The sequence below is a fragment of the Arvicanthis niloticus genome, chromosome 1 (assembly GCF_011762505.2).
Source record: "Arvicanthis niloticus isolate mArvNil1 chromosome 1, mArvNil1.pat.X, whole genome shotgun sequence".
NCBI classification, from domain to species: Eukaryota; Metazoa; Chordata; class Mammalia; order Rodentia; family Muridae; genus Arvicanthis; species Arvicanthis niloticus.
In genome coordinates this window covers 159,832,252-159,851,240 of record NC_047658.1, presented here as the reverse complement: position 1 = coordinate 159,851,240, position 18,989 = coordinate 159,832,252, and the positions used below count along the sequence as shown (strand labels likewise).

At 45.5% G+C, this 18,989-nt stretch overlaps 1 protein-coding gene across 4 annotated transcripts in view; it reads right to left on the bottom strand.

Moving 5' to 3' along the window:
- Positions 1-18,989, bottom strand: part of Rbm20 (RNA binding motif protein 20) — a 187,801-nt gene that overhangs the window by 67,537 nt on the left and 101,275 nt on the right. Inside the window, exon 1 of one of the 4 annotated variants that reach the window (XM_076924400.1) lies at positions 2,088-2,231. The exons of the other annotated variants lie outside the window; for them this stretch is intronic. The gene's annotated coding sequence lies outside the window, so the exon portion shown is untranslated. Of the gene's footprint in view, positions 1-2,087; positions 2,232-18,989 lie in introns of those variants that run through there. 4 annotated transcript variants of the gene reach the window in all.

Below are 18,989 nucleotides of genomic sequence, written 5' to 3'. Positions count from 1 at the left end.
TAGCCTGAGATATACAATGAGGTTTTGCCTCAGAAAACAAAACAAAAAAGAGGCTTTTGCTAATATTGCCGTGTTTTAAGATCTGAAACTTGTGGCACTTCTGGGATCACAGACTCTGTAATATACTGACACTCGAGTCTCACCTCCAAAGATTCTTAGTATCCCGAGGGCCAGCACTAGGCTATCAATATCAACAGCTGCCCAGGGGAACTTTATGGAGTAAAGGCTGAAAGAGAAGTACTTTAAAGTCATCTTCCACATTCTAGAATCTTTCAAACCTCCGGCTGCACACAGGGCACAGTGCAGACAGAAACAAATGTCTCGACTTTATGTCTCTAAGGCTGGAGAATGCAGATCTCAGCATAACAGGCCGTCCATTGTGAAGTACAGGGTATGTGTCAGGAATGTGGCTTAATTCCTTTAGATTCCTTAGACTCAGTGAGAGCATGAGGTTGGAACCTGGGTCATAAACTTTATTTATTGAGGACGTATTTTTCCCAAAGTGGACAGACGCTTGTGGTGTCTTAGCAAGCATATCTTTCTGAATATCTCACACAAAACCTACTTACTCAGTTTAGTAAACTTGGGTCACTTCTGGTGTCTGTGGGGCTCTATCTCAGACAGAGCAGTAGCCATATGAGAGTTATCACAGAGCACAGACAGAAAGCAAAGCAGCAACCATTAGAGGGACAGGCCCATCTATGTTACATTTGCACGAGTCCCTCACACTGTTTTCTCAGAACACCACAAACTAAATAAAACCCATGGTTTAAGATCCAAGCAGACTGAAAACTGCCTTGGCTGAGCCCTTCGAGGGGAAAATTCGAAGGCTGATCCCCCCCCCCCGAAAGTGCCCCCAGCTCTCTGCCCTTCCCCCCATGCATCGCTAATTAGGAGCAGTCCACACTTGACGTGTACACAGCCATCTATGGTGAAATTGATTATTCTATTACTACGGAAAATAAGGAAGTCATTTCGTTCAAAATATCAGATTCCACAAAATCATACAGGGACAGCTGTTGGTGTGCGTGTGGGGGAGGGGGGCTGTGTGTGAAAGTATCAGCTCTCCCCTTTTCTGCTTTCCGATATCTTTGCAAAAAGGGGGGGGGGGATTAAAAGGCAGGGGAAGAAAACAGGAGTCTAATGCATTTAAGGCAGAAACCAACAGTGAAGCTAAATAATGGAATTTTTTAAGGTAAAAAAAAAAAAACATAATACATGGTGCATGGCTCTTGCTGTTTTACGAGAATGAACCTGCTGTCACGCACTTTCAAGCAGAAAGTCAGTATTCTCCCACTGGGGTACTGAAGCTACTTTTAATTACATCAGTTAAAGAATAAGGTGAGTCACGGCTGGTTGTGCTGGAGCCTAAAGCGATCATCAGACCCATGTCCAAATATGTCCTGGAACCTCACCGCCGACGTAGAAGCACCCACTTGTTTATTTGGAAAGTTTTAATACCGTTTTGCTTTAAATTTTTAACTTTCCTTGAGGGTCAAAATTCCTATTAGGGTCAACTTCAGGTTACTTAAAAACAACTGGTAAGAAGAAGGTCTCTTGGTGAGATTTCCCCTGGCTTCTGTTACCATGGCACCCCCCCTCCCCAGTCAGAATGGCTCCGAGTCTGCACTCAACCCATCGGGAACATTTCAAACTCTACGTTCACATTCCACCGCTGGAAAACGCCATCCATAAAACCCGAGGCACCTCAACCCGAAGAGATTCCTCAGTGTTCCCAAGGTTTCGGGGTTCTGAGCACGTCCACTTTCAGTCTCTCAGACCTGATGAGAACGCAATCTGATTCCAGTGGCTACATCTAGACTTACTGACATCAGGATTGCTGATTTCACTGGGGTCATGAGATGCTGTTTTAGGTCACATGTTAAACTGCCCTTGGGAATAATTTATTAAAATTCTTTTAAACAAGAGGGGGTGGAGATAACAACAAACTGCACACTCATGCACAAACGCTTAGCGCCAATGACGTGGTCCTAAAACGCCGCCGGCCAAGACTAGAGGATAAAACAAAACCCCTTGGCGGTCCCCCTTGCATGAGGGACAGGTAAAGTGACGTCATGCGACCTTACCTTTCAGAAACAGACCAGGGTACCTGGCACGAAAGGTTGCTGACCTGCGGCCACCGAAGCTAGGAGTCATTTTGGGTGTCGCACATGTACCGCCCTAGAAAATTCCAACAACATTCTACCAGCTTTCTGCGTGCCAATCATGACAAGCCTCCATCCACTCAAGCGCTTAGGAGTCTGGGAAGGGGCAGAAGAGGGGGGGCGGGTGGGCTATGAGCAAGCGAACCAGCGAAAGAGAAAGAGCGTCCCGGGCACTGCCTACCGTCTGCAAGGAGAGTCACATGCCGCTGAGAGCCATTCCTACTGCATTACACATGCTGAGTGTAAATGGCACACAATATCAGTCTACGTTCATGCCTCATGTTCTCAGCCTCTTCACGTATCAACACCCAGGCCAGCTCCCTGCAGCGGTCTCCTGAGACTGCATCTGAAGGAGGTGGTCTCAGGCTAATCCTGCCCTACATTTTTAAAAAAAATTCCAAAGCCTCCGAGGGCCTTGTTCACATCCCCAGTTTTGCATCGCTGTGGCCGGTGGCCGTTCCTTTTGTTTTCTTTGTCTACTTTTTTTTTTTTTAAGTTCTAGATTCACTGGTGACAGTTTGGCCCTCAAGATACTCACAAGGACCAACAGACTGAGTCGGGCGGCCAACCTGCATGCTCTGGACGTCTCCTGCTAAGTTCTGTAGAACCGGATATAGCGATGAGACCTGCTACTTGGTAATAACTCAACGACCTTCCAGCAGGAAAAATGAGTTCTCCATTGTTCTAGGCAGTGGCAAAAGGTGACATCCCCTCCTACGAAGATGCCAGACACATTTTGTTTGTCAGAACTGGGAGCAAAAGTGGCAAGTGGCATCCACTGAGGCAGAGACCAGGGACGTCCAAGTACGGTCAGTGCTGGTGCCCAGGAGACCTTCAGAGGCTAAGGTCGCTGAGCCTTCCATGCGGAAGATACCTCATTTCCCAAAGGCCCTCCCTGGGAAGACCTCAGCAAGGCCTTCTCTACAGTCGGAGGGCTGTTTTCCCCTCTCCATGGTTTAACTACTCGGAAGTCTGCTCTTTCCAGGAACCGGTTTCTCTTGCCAATTTTAATTTCTCTTTCAAAAAAATCTCACATTTAAACCATCAAACCAAACTGCACTTCTGAGTGATTTCTGAAATTAAAACCTGCTGCTGTACTGCCAGGTAAGATAAAGCCAACATTTCAGCTGCTCTGCCGTTCAGCCCCGTGATCCAGCCTTCATTCATTCTAATCCCCTTCCAAATCGAGCAGCAGAATCCGCTTTTTCAGATCAAAACCTCTCGGAGAGCTCACACATGGTGGATGTCGACTGAACTCCTGTCATTTTCTTAGATCCTTGGGGGGGGGGGGTGATGAGGAAGATGGTCTCCCGTCTTTACTAACCCTGAGGGTGTCAACAACAGGGGTTCACCCTGCTGCTAGAGTAGATTGAACCCACCTGGTGATACTTCAAAGGCTGACAAAAATGGGGTGAAAGTCAGCCCTATGCATTTGGACAGCTCGTAACCAGCTGCACACCAGAACCCCCCCCTCCCCCCCACACACACCCAGACCACTTCCACCACTCACTGACTACCTGCTACCCTTGAGCTCCCTGGGGAACCCCGGGGGAACCTCTTTCTAGGTTAGTCAGAGCTCATGGGCTTTCCCAGCCCTGCTTAACTCTCAGATGCTAACTCAGCCCCAGACACCTAAGGGCACCGGCCCCAGCCCCTGACCCACAAGCACCAGCTACATCGAAACGTCTCAGCTCAGAACTCAGGGCCATCACTGACTTAGGTTTGCCAAAGCATAAGACTCAGCACGATGACCTCACACTTCATCCTCCCCAACTTCTCTGCGGTTCTCACCGAAAAGCACTTCACGCTATGCATCTCCCGGAGAAGGAAGCCTTGCCCTCCCACACCACGAGGAGACTTTTCAGAGAAGTCACTGGAACCTCTGGCCCGATTCCAGGATCATATAGAAGGTTTACCCTGTGGCAGTGCTGTATCTGCTACAGTGAGTGCCACATTGTGATACTTTGAATGTGACCTTGACACAATGTAGACATCAAAGGCTGTCCTGATCTATGTCTTGGAGTGTGAGTCCTAGGAGAGGAAAATTCCACACTTCCAACAAGTCTTTCTATCGGATGGCCCTACTTTGTAGCCAGGAGCTAAGATACTGCAGGTATTGTCACAAACTGAAATTCAGCTAATGTGACATTGACAACACTGTACCATTCAAAGAGGAGAGAAGAGTGGGTAATTTGGAAGGTTGATATACAAAGATTCCCTCTTGTCACGTGTCTTAGAAAACTATGATCACTCTTGACACTAGCCAAGTGCTTTTTCACTGACCTACATCCCTGGCCACTGGCCCAAATAAATCCTGCTACTCACTAGAACATGATGGGTCTCTCTAGCTGCCATGATAGAAGGGGATAATTTCACCTTCAGTCCTGGAAACATGTCCAGCAATGGACGCCATAGCAATCCTCAGTGAGTCAGAGAGAGCATTAAACGTACCTGCATAACAAAGAACAAAGCTAATCGGGACCTATCATAGCTGTAGCCCATGGATGGGGCAAGCTGAGGACCCGCAGAGGATAATGGTGTATGGTTATCTTGTGATATAAGATAAAGGCTGATCTGGTCTCATCACCCACTTGTCCTCCAGCAAGTTACCAAGGTCCTGTGGTTCAAGACACACAGCTGTAATGCCACAGGAATTTAAGGGCACAATGGAGATATTTAAATGTGTTGTGAGGGTTGGAGGGCAACTCAGCCGTTAAGAGCTCTGGCCGCTCTTCCAGAGGAGCCAACATAAGTCCCCAGAATCTACACGGAAGCTCAAAACTGTCTGTAATCCGGCTCCAAGGGGTTTGACACCATCACACAGACATGCATGTAAGCAAAACACTGGAGCACATAAAAATAAATAGATTAATTTAAAATGTGTGATAATCTATTTTTCACATAAAAAGCCACACACACACACACACACACACACACACACGGATGATTTCTTTTTCTCCTTTCTCCCATTAAAAACTTCTGTATTTCCTTAATAAATATATTTTTAATTAAAAATATTTTTACAACACAAATGGCCTAGTTAAGCGAATACTATGCCATCCCATCTGGTTAATGGAGCCTTCAATGAGGCCCCGGAGGAAGGTGTTTGAATTGGTTTTTTCCTCACAACAAGGACTCCCTAAGAAGTACATGCTACAAACTAAGGACAAGTCACGTATAGAAGTGGGCGTCCAAATGAGACACTGGGATGCTGGTCTTCACATGAAGGTCAGTTTCAGCACAGGGTTCAGATGGTTCTCACACTGATGCTCTAGAAAGGCTCTCCGCAAAAGGAGGCAGATGCTGCCAGCATGTCATTACTACCTCAGACGTCTCCACCGGGTCAAGGGCATCAACCTCTCGATTTATCTAAGCTTGGTATCTGTAGCCGCCACACTGCCCCCTCCTGTTTCCATGCCTCAAAGAACTGTTGTCACCACTGGCCTGGGATCTTCTCAATAGTCACCTAGAACCAAGAGGTGGAAGCTGGGGTAACACTCAACCCATGGTGGCAGACTTAGCTATGGTTTCCAGTTTAACATGTTGAACCTTTTGTCTAAGATAACTGTCAGGGCGGTGTTAGGTAAGTGGTTTTTTTCTTCTGATTATGCAAGTACAAGGAGAATAGTAACCAAAGACGAATCCAGGCCAGCCTGGGATTACAGGCTCTGTTGCTGGGCCTCCTCTAATCCTCAGCACACGGAGCCAGGATTGGCTCCCTTGTCTCTGTTTTCTCTTGGGAAGCTTGTTGAAGCAGAATCCCCTTCTGTGGTGGATGAGCGGAGCTGGAGCCTGCCATGGCCCTCCCCACTCTCCCGCTGCCAGGAAAGCCAGGGGCCACTAGAATAGCCCAACTGTTGTCTAAGAAGTACAGTAGCTCTTCACTCTCCGGTCCCCTGAATCTGCTTCTTTGATGTCTCTTTCCTTTTTCCTCCTTAACCCTTTCTACACAAAGTGGTAATTAAAGGTTAAACCATTTTCAAACACCAGCCCCTCTTTAAAAGTCAGAGTTTGCATTACCATCTTTATTAATGTGGAGCAGAGATATTCCTAGGGGTGTGTGGGGATAAAGTCTCAGGCCCTGAGGAGAGATGGAAAGCAGCAAGTGAAAGACAAAATGACCTTGAGAGAGCTGTGGCAGAGATTAGGTATGCAAGGAAAAACAAACTCTGAATTTCTTCCCAGAATGCACAACTGGGCCCCTAGAAAGGCTGTGTCTGTATCCTGTGCCAACAAGGGCCTGCCACAGCCCAGTAATGGGGGAGACCAAAGCCGTGAGTCACACGATGTGGGTGGGTCCGAGCCCATCCTAGGAAAGGAAATGGGTTCTTTGTTGCACGGGGCTTTCAGCTCCCATCTCGCCAAGTCTTATTCCTCTGTAGGTTCTCCAGGGACCCACGGAACAGAAGCAGGAAACATCATTACATCTTGTAGGTTTGCTCTTAAAGGGAGGAATTGCAAACCAGCCATATCCACGGGGCCCTGGACAAGCTGTCTTTGCTACTGGAGCTTCACTGTCCAGTAAAATATCTACTAGCTACACAAATACTTTTGTATTGAGGTCATTAATATTAAATACAATTTTAATCTCAAGGGCTGGGGAGATGCTCCGTGGGTATAGTTCTGGCTGTGCTAGCCCGAGAGCCTGAGTTCTGATCCCCAGAGTTCAGATAAAAAGCCAGACATGGAAGTGCATACCCGTGATGCCAGTGCTGACATACAGAGACAGCAAACCTCTGGGGCTCGTGGGCCAGCTAGACTATCCAATCAGTGAGTTCCAGGTTTAATGAAATAAAGTGGAGATCAATAGAAGATAGTGCCCTTTGACCTTCAACCTCCACACATGTGTGCATAGGTTCGTGTACCTACAAACACACACTTTCAACTCTGTTTCTTCATGACTAGCCACACTACGAGCACTCAACAGCCAGGTGTGACTACAATGGATACAGTGGGATGGAAAATGTCTAGCACTTAGAGAACTTGATGAGAAAGAACTTCTTGGGGTTGTCATGTGACTGTGACTGACTCTGTTCTCTTCAGGCCTCTGTGCTACTGTTACCCAGAGAAGCAAACCATCTCTTGGGAATGTAAGACAGGATGTAGGGCTGCCCTCTATCTCCTTTCCTTAGGATACCTTTATCAGAAAGAAGTTATCGTTCTTCTCATTTTATTTTGCACTTGATTACCATTAGAATACAAGAACCACAGAGCAGACATTTTGCTGTCTTTTTGACTGTTCCATGTGCCTAGAGCAGGACCTGGCACAAGTACATTCATATAGATGTATGTATAAGAATAAATAACAACAGGCTGGGCAACCTGCTCAGCAAGTAAAGGCAGTAGCTGCCAAGACTGATGACTAGAGTTCAAATCCCAGGATGTACAAGGAAGAAGAGAACCAATTCTTGAAGTCAAAGTCACCCTTTGACTTCCACACATGTGCTCATACAGATACGCATGTGTGTACACAGAAATAATGAATCAAATAACAAATAATAAACAAATAAAATAATAAATGAGTCAAATGTTAAATGAGAGTCAGAGTAACCAAGAGGGCTGAGGTGTAGCTCAGTTGGTAGAGTGCGGGCTAGCACATACAAAGCCCTGGATTTCATCCTCAGCACCACATCAATTGTATGTGCTGACACACACCCTTAGTGGGCACCCAGAGCTTGAGAAATGGAGGCGGGAAGACCAGGAATACGTAGCAAGTTCAAGGTCAGCTACATGAACCCCTGTCTCAATCAAACAACACCACAAGAAATGACCAGAAGAGACAACAATTTTGTTGAATAAGTGGCAGTGGGGTCTCTCCATCACTCTGGGATTGACCTCAGCCATGCCAGCTGCCACCTATCGTCCCAGGGACCAAGATAACATCTATTCATAGACCCCTTAGATGTATATGAAGCTACAATGCCTGGGAGTGCTGAGGCAGAAGCAGAGTAGCTAAAACCGACTCTCAGTTTGCCTCTAGGACCCAAGTACCTCTCCCTGCCCTTACCATCAGTCAAACCCCAGCAGGTAACACTATCTGTCTTTCTTCTTTTGTGAACGACCAAGATACTTACTAACAGAGCAGCAGACACTCTGTAGCTTGGTCTCTGTTTCCTTCTATCTGTGAATACACTGCCTGCTGTGGGGGAGTTCTGCTGGCCTCCGAGTAGCAACTCTGCTAAGGTCTTAACTTTAGTTGTTACTTCAGTGAACATTTGAATGGCTAGACTATGACATTTAGCAGATACAGTCTCCACAGCCAAACACCACAGCACAAGGATGTAAAAGCTGTAACGCACACCATGTGTCACAGGGCACCAAGCTTGCATAACAAGCTGAGTATAAAAGTCACCTTTGATAGGGATCAAAACACTCAGCCACATGATCAGAGACCCACAGGAGAAGAAAAAGAAGCAAATAAAAAGCCAAGCAAAAGCAGATGGGATTCATGCTCTGAACCAAGCCAGGGAGAAGTCCTCACAGTCAAGAAAGTTGGGTGGAGGTTAAATGCTAAATAAATAGCCCCATGTTTTACCGAGAAAAGAGGGGACAAGTTGGAACTTTGCCAGTGTACCCTTTAGTCTGGACTGAGGAAAGAAATCTAATTCTAAGCTGTTTTCCCTCTAAAGATGCTCCAGCCATTGTTCACTGAAGTTTTAGCTGACCCCCTTCAGCGCTGTTTAGTAAGCACATGAACTCTGTTGTGTAAGAGCTCTGCAGGGCAGTGAGCCTTGAGAGAATCAGCAAGAATTAGCCCCCAACTTTTTATTAACGTGAATTCCAACAGCCATTTGATGCAATTTCCAGGAAATTGGGTCTGCTCTGATGCTCGGCTCATGAATTAATCATAGAAATTGCACAAACTCTGGTCAGAAGCAGCAGAAACGGAGGGAAGAACATCGGGCTTTTTCCACTTTGAGTCTTAAACACAGGAGCACAGCTGCCTCCGAAAATCGAAGAGATGCCACCATCACAGCCAAGTCACTTTCCCACCCATTCTCAGGGCTTCTCAGCACCCCAGTCTCTGCGTTGGTGAACTCTTTTGTGCTCCTTGCAGATATTCTAAACTGTAAGCATTCAGAGGAAAGGGCCCTAAAGCACCCAGCACTGAGCTTTCCAGAAAGAAGCCCACTGAGTTTCCTGACTGAACAAATAATGATTTACGGTATATTCTCATGCCCATGGCAGCTTCCCAGGTTTCCATCCTATTGTGGAATCTGAAGGCCTATCAGTTACAAATTCATGGTCGACATTTGGAATTCATGTGTATATGTGTGTATCACTGTGTTTGTCTGTGTGACCATATGCATGGAGACCCAAGGACCACCTTAGCCGCCATTTTTCAACACCATCCTCCCTGGGGTCACTGCTTTTGAAGACAGGTCTAGGCTGGAGGATCAACAAGCCCCATGGATCTGTCTATCTCTGCCTCCTCTGAGCTGGAATGCCAAGCCCATGCTGCCATGCCCAGCATTTTAATGTGAGTTCTTGGGATCAATTCAGGTCCTCATGCTTGCAAGGCGAGTACTTTACTGCCTGACTTATCTCTTTAGTACTGACATTTGGAGTTTAAAGTTTGGAGATCTTGATCCAACACCAACTGGCCAAAGCGTGACATGATGGAGAGGCCAGAGTCTAGACTTGCAAACCTATGAGTGGCCCGAACTTATTTGCTGATGTACCCTAATCCGTAACCAGAGGCAGGAATTCACCTTCACAGTCACAGACACACGTTGGAGTGTTAAGGATCAGGGCAAGAAAGAAGACTCCACTGACTAACGTGGCCTCTCCAGGCTGCATCAGAGCCAGCTGCCCTTACAGACACTCTTGAAGAGGCTGGACCTCAGCCACCACAGGGCAATTGAGAGCCAGTCTGGGGGTGAAGAAGCCAGCTAAGAGTAGTGTTCCTTTGATGACTCTTTTTTCAAGGCCAAGATGAAACTTACTGCCCAAGAAATTACTTAACTTTCTATAAAAGAACAAGCAGAACATAGGAGGATGGACTGTTCAATTCTACACTCTGAGGAACAGTCATAGACAGCCTATCAAACATGGCCAATCTCGAGGCCACAAGTCCTCTGCCTATCAAGATACCTATAAATTCAACCCAACACATCTGTAGGTGACAACATCATAGCACAAAGTCAAAAGTTGGCCATCCCTGAAAGTCTACACGAGCTCAGTTTCTCCCACTGACCTCTTAGAACAAATACAAATCTGTGACCCAGTGTTTCCTTGATCATTCTGCCTCTGAAATTTCCAATTTTCCTAAAGACAACTATAACTGTCAAACACATATGCATAATCATGCACAATTAACATAGAATATCCTTTTCCCAGAAGAGCAAATATGATGGGTCAGATTGTTTGGCCTGCAATCTCTCACTGAGAACAATTTGCACTCAATTAGCTTGTAAACAATAAAAAGTTGCAGATGTGGTACAGCCTGACACTTAGGGGCCATATGGACGAGAACTCAAAGAAACTAGAGTGTTATTGTAGTGGTTTGAATGAGAATAGCTTCATAGGTTCATGTTTAAATATTCGATCCCCAGCTAATGGAATTGTTTAGGAAAGATCAAGAGGTGTGGCCTTGTTGGAGGAGGTTTGTCACTGCGGTTGGGTTTTGAGGTTTTGAAATACCTGAAATCACTCCCACTGAGCTACTAGTTATAAATGAAAATCATTTTAAATGTATTTTAAGTGGTGTGTGTATGTGTATGTATGAGAAAGAGAGAGAGAGAGAGAGAGAGTGTGTGTGTTTACACATGTGTGGGGGTATCCATGGAAGTCACTAGAAGGTATTGGAGTTAGAAGGTCACTAGAAGGAGCTGGAGTTAGTGGCAGTTACAAGCTATGAGCCATCCTACATGAACACTAGGAACTGAACCCAGGTCCTTCATAAGAGCAGCATGTGCTCTTAAACCACTTAGCCATCTCTCCAGCCATATAAGTAAAAATCTTAATTAAAGAGTTTGCCAAACACTAACATAAGGTTGGATTACTAAAATTATCCAGAATACAGAAGAATAAATATGAAAACACAGACAAGGAAACTTAGAAAAGTCCACAGAATACAGGGAGAAGGTCCCAAGAGAGAACAGTGGGGATTGGCTAAGATAATGCCTGGGAATTTTCTAGAGCTGTAGAAGGCACCATGAAGTAGGAAGTCCAGAGAACTCAAGCTAACTAAGCAGAGAAATCACCTTGGGACATCACTGTTGTAAGTGAGCCTAGCAACCACAACCAAGAGAGAAAGAAAACACACATTACCTTCAGTGAAATGGAAGAGTGAAAAATGAGATCACAACATCAAAAATGGATGGCAAAGACAACTGATATCTTCAGTGTACCAAAGGGAAGAACTGGTTAAGCTGAGTTAGTGCTAGAGATATATCTCAGTTAGTACTGGAGATATGATATAGCTCAGTTAGTGCTGGAGATATGATATAGCTCAGCTAGTGCTGAAGATACAATATAGCTGAGTTAGTGCTGGAGATATGATATAGCTCAGCTAGTGCTGAAGATACAATATAGCTGAGTTAGTGCTGGAGATATGATATAGCTCAGCTAGTGCTGAAGATACAATATAGCTGAGTTAGTGCTGGAGATATGATATAGCTCAGCTAGTGCTGAAGATACAATATAACTGAGTTAGTGCTGGAGATATATCTCAGTTAGTGCTGGAGATACAATATAGCTCACTTAGTGCTAAAGATATGATATAGCTCAGTTAGTGCTGGAGATACAATATAGCTGAGTTAGTGCTGGAGATACGATATACTCCAAGTAGTCAGGCATTTGCTTAATCTGTACAAAGTCCTGGCTTTATCCCTAGCACCACACAGACTGGCCTTGGTGCTATGCATCTGTAGTCAGGTAAATAGAACTACAAAGGACTGTACTGAGTGAGGTAACGCAGACTCAGAGGCTCTCTCTCTTCTGTGGCTCCTAGCTCTAAATCTCAAGATGTGAACTGTGGTGGCTTGAATAGGAATGGTCCCCATAGGCTTATATATTTGAATACTTAGGGAGTGGTACTACTTGTTGAAGTAGGTGTGGCCTTGTTGGAGGAAATGTGTCACCAAGCATGGGCTTTGGCTTTTCAGAAGCCCAAGCCAGGCTCAGTGGCTCTCCCTCTTCTTGCTACCAGCCGATGTGGGTGTAGAACTCTTAACTTCTCCAGCACCGTGATGGCACCTGTGTACCACGATGTTCCCCACCATGATGACAATGGACTAAACTCCTGAAACTGCAAGCAAGCTCCAATTAAACTCTTTCCTTTTGTGGTCTTGGTGTCTCTTCCCAGCAATAGAACCCTGACTAAGACATGAGAGTACAACTTGTGTAATACAGAAAAGGGAACACAAAAGGGAAATGGGGGTGGGGACCAGGGAGGAGGCTACAGGGAGTAGCAGGGTGCAAGTGATTTAAAAGGGGCAATGGGAAAGAGGCACTTCTGTTGGGGACAGGGAGGGAGGTCAAGACAGAAGGAGAAAGAGAGATGGTAAATAAGATTAAAGGATGTCTGAAAAGCCCTAAGAAATCAAATTATTTATTTCCCTAAAATTGCATATAATACATATGTGTCTATGTGCATACATATACATACATATACAGTTTAAATGAAATTTACCCATCTGGTCTGATGAGACTCAACCTAAGAGCCTAAGAGCCATGGACTATATAAAAAAAAAACCCATCACCAAGCTTGAGAAGCCCCCTTCAAGCTGTGCTCAGGGGTGTCCTAGAGACTCCCAAAACATGATATAGGCCGTTGCTATAGCTCTTGCTAGTCTCACGGGTGTTGAAGGTAAATCTCTATTGATGAAGATACCATGTACTTCAGACACAAGGCCCTGAGGATCTGACCTGAAAGTCTTCTCTGGGTATTAGCTTCCCTGGTACCAGAAGGTGCTATGCAAGCTTCCAAGTGAGGGAAACAACCCATCGTCCTACTCAGCTATGATGCTGATGACCTTGAACATCAACAAATATGGCAAAATAACAATAGGGCACAACCATGGGGCTCCTGTTGGTGGTAACCAATAGCTCTCTAACTACACTTAAGACACACTCAACAGAAGGGAAGCCATACCTGGCACTGGAGATCTAGCGAACGACTTGGGGTTAGAGAGGTCATGGGTCTTGGAGGAGCCCCTCCTTCTGCTACTCCCCTAAGCCAGCATAATCCCTACCTACTACGTTCTAAATATCTGTCCTTATCCCACAGATACATGTGGCTCTCTGCTAGTCAGTCCTGCTCTGGGAAGGGATGTTAATAATGGCAGAGGTGGCCACGTGCTGAAGTGAGGCTGGGCTGTACAGAAAAGCTCGACCTTCCTGATTTTTCTGTGAACCTAGAATAGCCTTTAAGGGGTTCCAGTGTGCTGCAGAAAAGCCTCACTTCTCGGTGTCCCCTGTTTTGTTTTCCAGCACCCAACAGCAATATTTTTCTATTGAATGCAAAACCCAGAGACAAGTTCTTTAGACAATTGTAATTGTGGGTGTTGGAAACAAAGTCTGATGGGATTAAATGGTTGAATCAAAGTCCTGGTGACTTCATCTAGACAGTTTGGAATACCTTTCAGGTCTTTCTTTTTTAAGAAAGAAAACCATGTTTCCGTAAGTGGTGTGTATTTGTTCATATGAATATGGATCACTGCATGTGTGTGCACATGTGTGTGGTCTGGAGTTGACATCAGTTGTCTTTCTCAGTAGCTTTCCATTTTATTAAGGCAGAGTCTCTCTCTGAACCCAGAGTTGCCCAATTCAGCTATGTCTAGCCAAATTCTCAAGGGACCATTTTTTCTTTGCCTCCCAAGTGCTGGGATTCCATATGGACTACCATGCCTGCCCAGCTGTTATGGCAGCCTAAGGGATCCCACTCCAAGCCTGATGCTTACACAGCAACTACTTTATCCACTGAGCTCTCTCTAGTCTCCAAATTTTATTTTTTAAAAGAATATTTCTGATGTGTGTTTGTGTGTGTGTGTGTGTGTGTGTGTGTGTGTGTGTGTAGAATAATTACCAGTGCCTTTGCAAGACTCTCTCTAATATTTATGTAATATGCATCACAATGCCCCAACAATGGAGATTAATGTTAACAGAACTTAGAGTCAGGCCTGAGCTTGAATTTGGCTTCCCAATGAGATGTTTGCCAAAAACAATGTTCCTGCTCAAATGAGGTGGGAGAGATGTACCCTGAAATGGGACAGCCTGACCAGGGAACAGGATTAGCTCCCCTGGGAGGGAGGAGGTACCACATAATGCCTAGTAAAGGGGGAGGGGGACACATAAGTGGTAGTGCTGGTTTAAGAACTAAATCTATGAAGACTTTTTAAGAAACCAATTTTATCTTTATAGGAATGGATTTCAAGAGTAACTTCCCTTGTTGCCAATTTTCTGTATCATTTCTCAACATCTTCCATAAATCACAAGATTTCAACACAGGTCACTGAAAACGGGAAGCACACACTGGCTTCTGGCAAATCCCTACTTTTCCCAAGTCCTTTTCTCTCTATTGATTTTACAAACTTGAACTTTGTCGCTTGAACTCTTAGCTGAGGTCTTTCTCTCCACGCAGGTCAGCAATCTAGCGGCAGAGCTAAAAAGTTATAAAAGTCAATCCCAGCTTGAGCCTGGGGAACCACAGCTTTCAGAAACATTGCCATCTTCCTACTTGCTAGAAGACAGTATTGATATGTAGCCCAGACTGACCTTTGACTCACGACCCTCCTGCCTCATCCCGCTGGATGCTGAGACGACAAGTATATACTACCATGCGTGGAGTGTCTAAGTCACAGACAGTTGCAATGGGCTAATCCTACAAAATACCATGTGAACAGTGTGGAGTCCCAGTAGACCTTTGTTTCTCAGGCCACCTTGAAAAGGAAAAACCTCGAGCTCAGTGCAGAGTATCCTTCACCAGGAAACAGAAATGACAGAGGAAAGAGCAGAATCACACATAGAGAAATGAGACTTCTTTATCCGCTGCTGGGTTTGTCTATACCCCTGTATGACCCTGATATGACTACCTCTCAAGTCAGATTTAAGACTGAGTATCTTAAGACTCATTCTTCTTGAGTTGTGGAAATAGCTCAGTCAGCAAGGTGCTTGCTAGGTAAACACAAAGTCCTGAGTTTCATTACCAGAATCCATGTCAAAAGGCAGCTTTGGTCTCAAAAGCAGAGAGATCCCTGAGGCCACTGGCCACTAGCCCAACCTGTAAACTTCAAGCCAGTGAGAGACAGTGTCTTGGAAAACAAAACCAAGCTGCCAGGGGCTAGAGAGATGGCTCAGAGGTTAAGAGCTCATTCCGCTCTTGCAGAGGACCCAGGTTCATTCCCAGCACTGACATGGTGGCTCATAACCACCTTAATTACAGTTTCAGGGAACCTGATGCCTTCTGGTTTTGGTAGGCTTCTGCACATATATGATGCACGTACATTCACAACTGGAGTGTGCACAAACACACACACACACACCTCTTACAGAGAGGGGACATTAGAATGATCTACCCTCTGACTGATTTTCTTGCCATCTGGCATGCAGACCAGTTTTTCAGGAACATCCCATACAGTTCAAAGAATCTTTGTACACACACACACACACACACACACACACACACACACACACACATGTCCATCCCTTATTTAAGATAACCAACATCTTGGCTCTGCTCCCTTCAGGGACAGTTAGCAGTGATAAGGGCATATATAACTCGGTCACAATAGAAGGGCACACACTTCTTTTCTTTATCTTTGAAGCCTTCTGTGGGTAAGAGACATGGTGCCCTATACCACAAATGAGAAAACTTAAGGCTTCAGGTGAAAAAAAATTCCAAGGTTGTCCTGTGCTTGCAGCTCACCACAGACAGGCCATTCTCTCTGTGCTTTGATAAAGCTTCATGAGTTTCTCCACCCAGGTCCCTCCAAGCATTATTTTACTCGCAGCCTGTACCCTACAGTTTGTTTGATTGGTTGATACTCTGAACAAACAGTACCTTTAGTTGGATAACCTTGTTTGGTTGATACTATAAACAGTATTCTTAGTTGGATAACATTGCCCAGAGGTTGCTCCAGCTTTTGAAACTCCATCTTCCTCTTGTATTCCATGCAACACCTTTGGAAGTTCCAGGATCTCAAAACATATAAGCTGGCGATCTTCATGGAACGAGAACATTGTCTTCCATGTTTATTTTTCTTGTCTTGCTGCCTTGGTGGGCATCTCCAGCGTGACGCTGGACTTCTGACTTAGAATCGACAATTCTAATGTTTTCCTTAGAGGCAAGCCTGCTGCTGGTCACAAGGTGTCACTGTCCTTATTCAGATTATAACTAACTTGCCAGCTAAGAAACTCGTTTAAAGCAAAGCCTAAACCTCATACAATTTTTCATACCATAGCAGAAACTCATTACAGGTGAGGTGTACACATTAAATGTTTGCTACTTATGTCTAAAAGCTATGACTGTAGTGTTGGTCACATGTGGTTACACTACAGCAAAGGCTGCCAGGGATTTTTCTAACTCTAGAAAACAAAGCAGATGCCCGGGAAGGTTTGGGCAGGTGATTGTACAATGAATGTTTTTTAAGGCTGTGTGGAGGGGTATATTGGAGGTGTGTGTGTGTGTGTGTGTGTGTGTGTGTGTGTGTGTGTACATGTGTATGCACACTTAACTTTATGGCAAGAGTATACTTCATTTAGCCAGGCTCTAGGGTTTCATAGGGTAGAGGGCAGAAGGATTTGGGATTTAGAAAGCAAATTACCTCAGGGACTTGGGACTTGACCACCCTCTGGAAACGGCCGGCCCTCCCTCACCCTCCTTGTTTATCTTGTATGAACACGAACTAATTGAAGGATTAGCTGGTCCCTCACATGGGTCACTGACTTCTCAGATACAAGAAGCTGCTCCTTTGTACAGATCAGTGACTTCAGATAAAGGAGGCAGCTGTTCACATGGTCATCTGGACAAATGCCACACACCTCTGACTTCTCAGAGCAAATGCAAGTCCTGGGAATGTAGCCAGCACAATCCCCCTGAGGCTGTGCACACAAAACCAGCAGGAACTCCATTCAGTCCCAATGAGGAGGGAAAGCAAAGTCCCAGCCTTGTTCCCTGATCAGGTTGAAGGCCTTCTCCTCCAGCTCCCTCTCTCTGTGGCACAGTTCAATACACTGGCTGAGGTGGGAAAAGGCAACTGGTTAACTCTTAGTTAACACACAGGTAAGATGACTGGAACCACGTCTAAAGGGCAATCCTTCAGCCTCTAAGTGCCTCATCTACATAGGGATATACTGATAATCCCTGGGTGGTTGTGTGTGTGTGTGTGTGTGTGTGTGTGTGTGATATGTAATCGGGGTGTGTACACATGCCACAGTGCATGTGTAGGCAGAGGGAAACCTTTAGGTGTCAGTCATTGACTTTCCACCTTTTTGAGATGGGAGAATTTTCTTTTCTGATATCCTATAACACCGGAGAGGCATGCTGTAATTACAGACACTCAGCACTACTGAGTCTGGCCTTCAACAAGAGTTACGAGGATTTGAACTTATGTCTTTGGGTTAGTGAAGCAAACTTGTGTACCCACTAAGCCATCTCTGAAGACTGAACGATTGGTTTTCAGCACAGGGATGCGTGAGGAAATGGGACACAATGTTAGCTGGACTCTTCTGAAAAGACAGTGTGTGTGGCCTGAGTGCTCTCCTCTGCTGTGCTATTAAAAGTCCTTTATCACCACTGTCTCACACACAGCCAGCCCCACACAGGATGAAGTATGCCCACTGCAAACGCCCGTGTTATTACAGCACCCTCCCAAATGGCTCCTAATATTCACCCCAGCTCCAGACCCTAAGTTCCAGGAAGCCACCAGAGTGCCTCCCAAAGGGTGTTTCTACAGCACATCAGCGCCCTATGCCACCCCTTCAGGGGCTCCTCCTCACCAAGCCCAGAGTCTTCAGAAAGGTGTTCATCTTACTGGCATCTCTCCTCCCCTCGTCTCTCTGCAGGCCTTTCTAGTCTGGCCACCCACATATACACAGACATACCATATACCTTTCTGGCTCTGAACGGTGTCACATGCCACTGTCCGATACCAGAGTTAGTGGGATTCACACCTCCCTCCTCGAGTGTCATGAGGCCTTTGAGCCTTGTCCTCTTTCAGCCCTGCCCCACAATGACTTTTGCATAGTAACGTTTCAAGAATATGAAAGAGAGCCCAGACCAAACAACATGGCTCAACTTCAAAATCATTATGCATGAAGAAGCTGTGGAAGAAGCTGTCCACAAAATACCATCTACTGGGTTATTCCATTTTTATGAACTATCCAGGATAGCCAAATCCATGGAGACAGAACGCAGACCCATAGTTACCATGGGCTGAAGAAAAAGTAGTTGTTTAATGAGTACAGGGTCTCCTTAGGGATGAAAAGAGGGTTCCCAAACCAAACAGTGGTTGGACTTATAGCATGTAACTCATGGTTAGCTTTATGTTATGGGTGTTTTGCCACCAAAAGGGAAAGTCACAAAGCATAAGCAAAGAGGGTATAAATAAATAGTCCAGGTGTACAGAACTAGTGTGTGCACTCACAAACACCCAGCTTCTCAGTGAAATTTTAGGATCCACACAGAGCTTTCCCCAGCTCTACATCCAACCCAAGTCTGTCACATCCTTCCTGACGTCACTTCTGAGCCATCTGACCTTGGCAACCTTCCTTTTTAGACATACTCTTGGCACACACCTTGCCACAGAAGTCTTGCTGTTTGTGGTCACTCTCTGGCTGCTGAGTGCCTGCTGGTTTACGTCCATCTGACACAAGGAACCT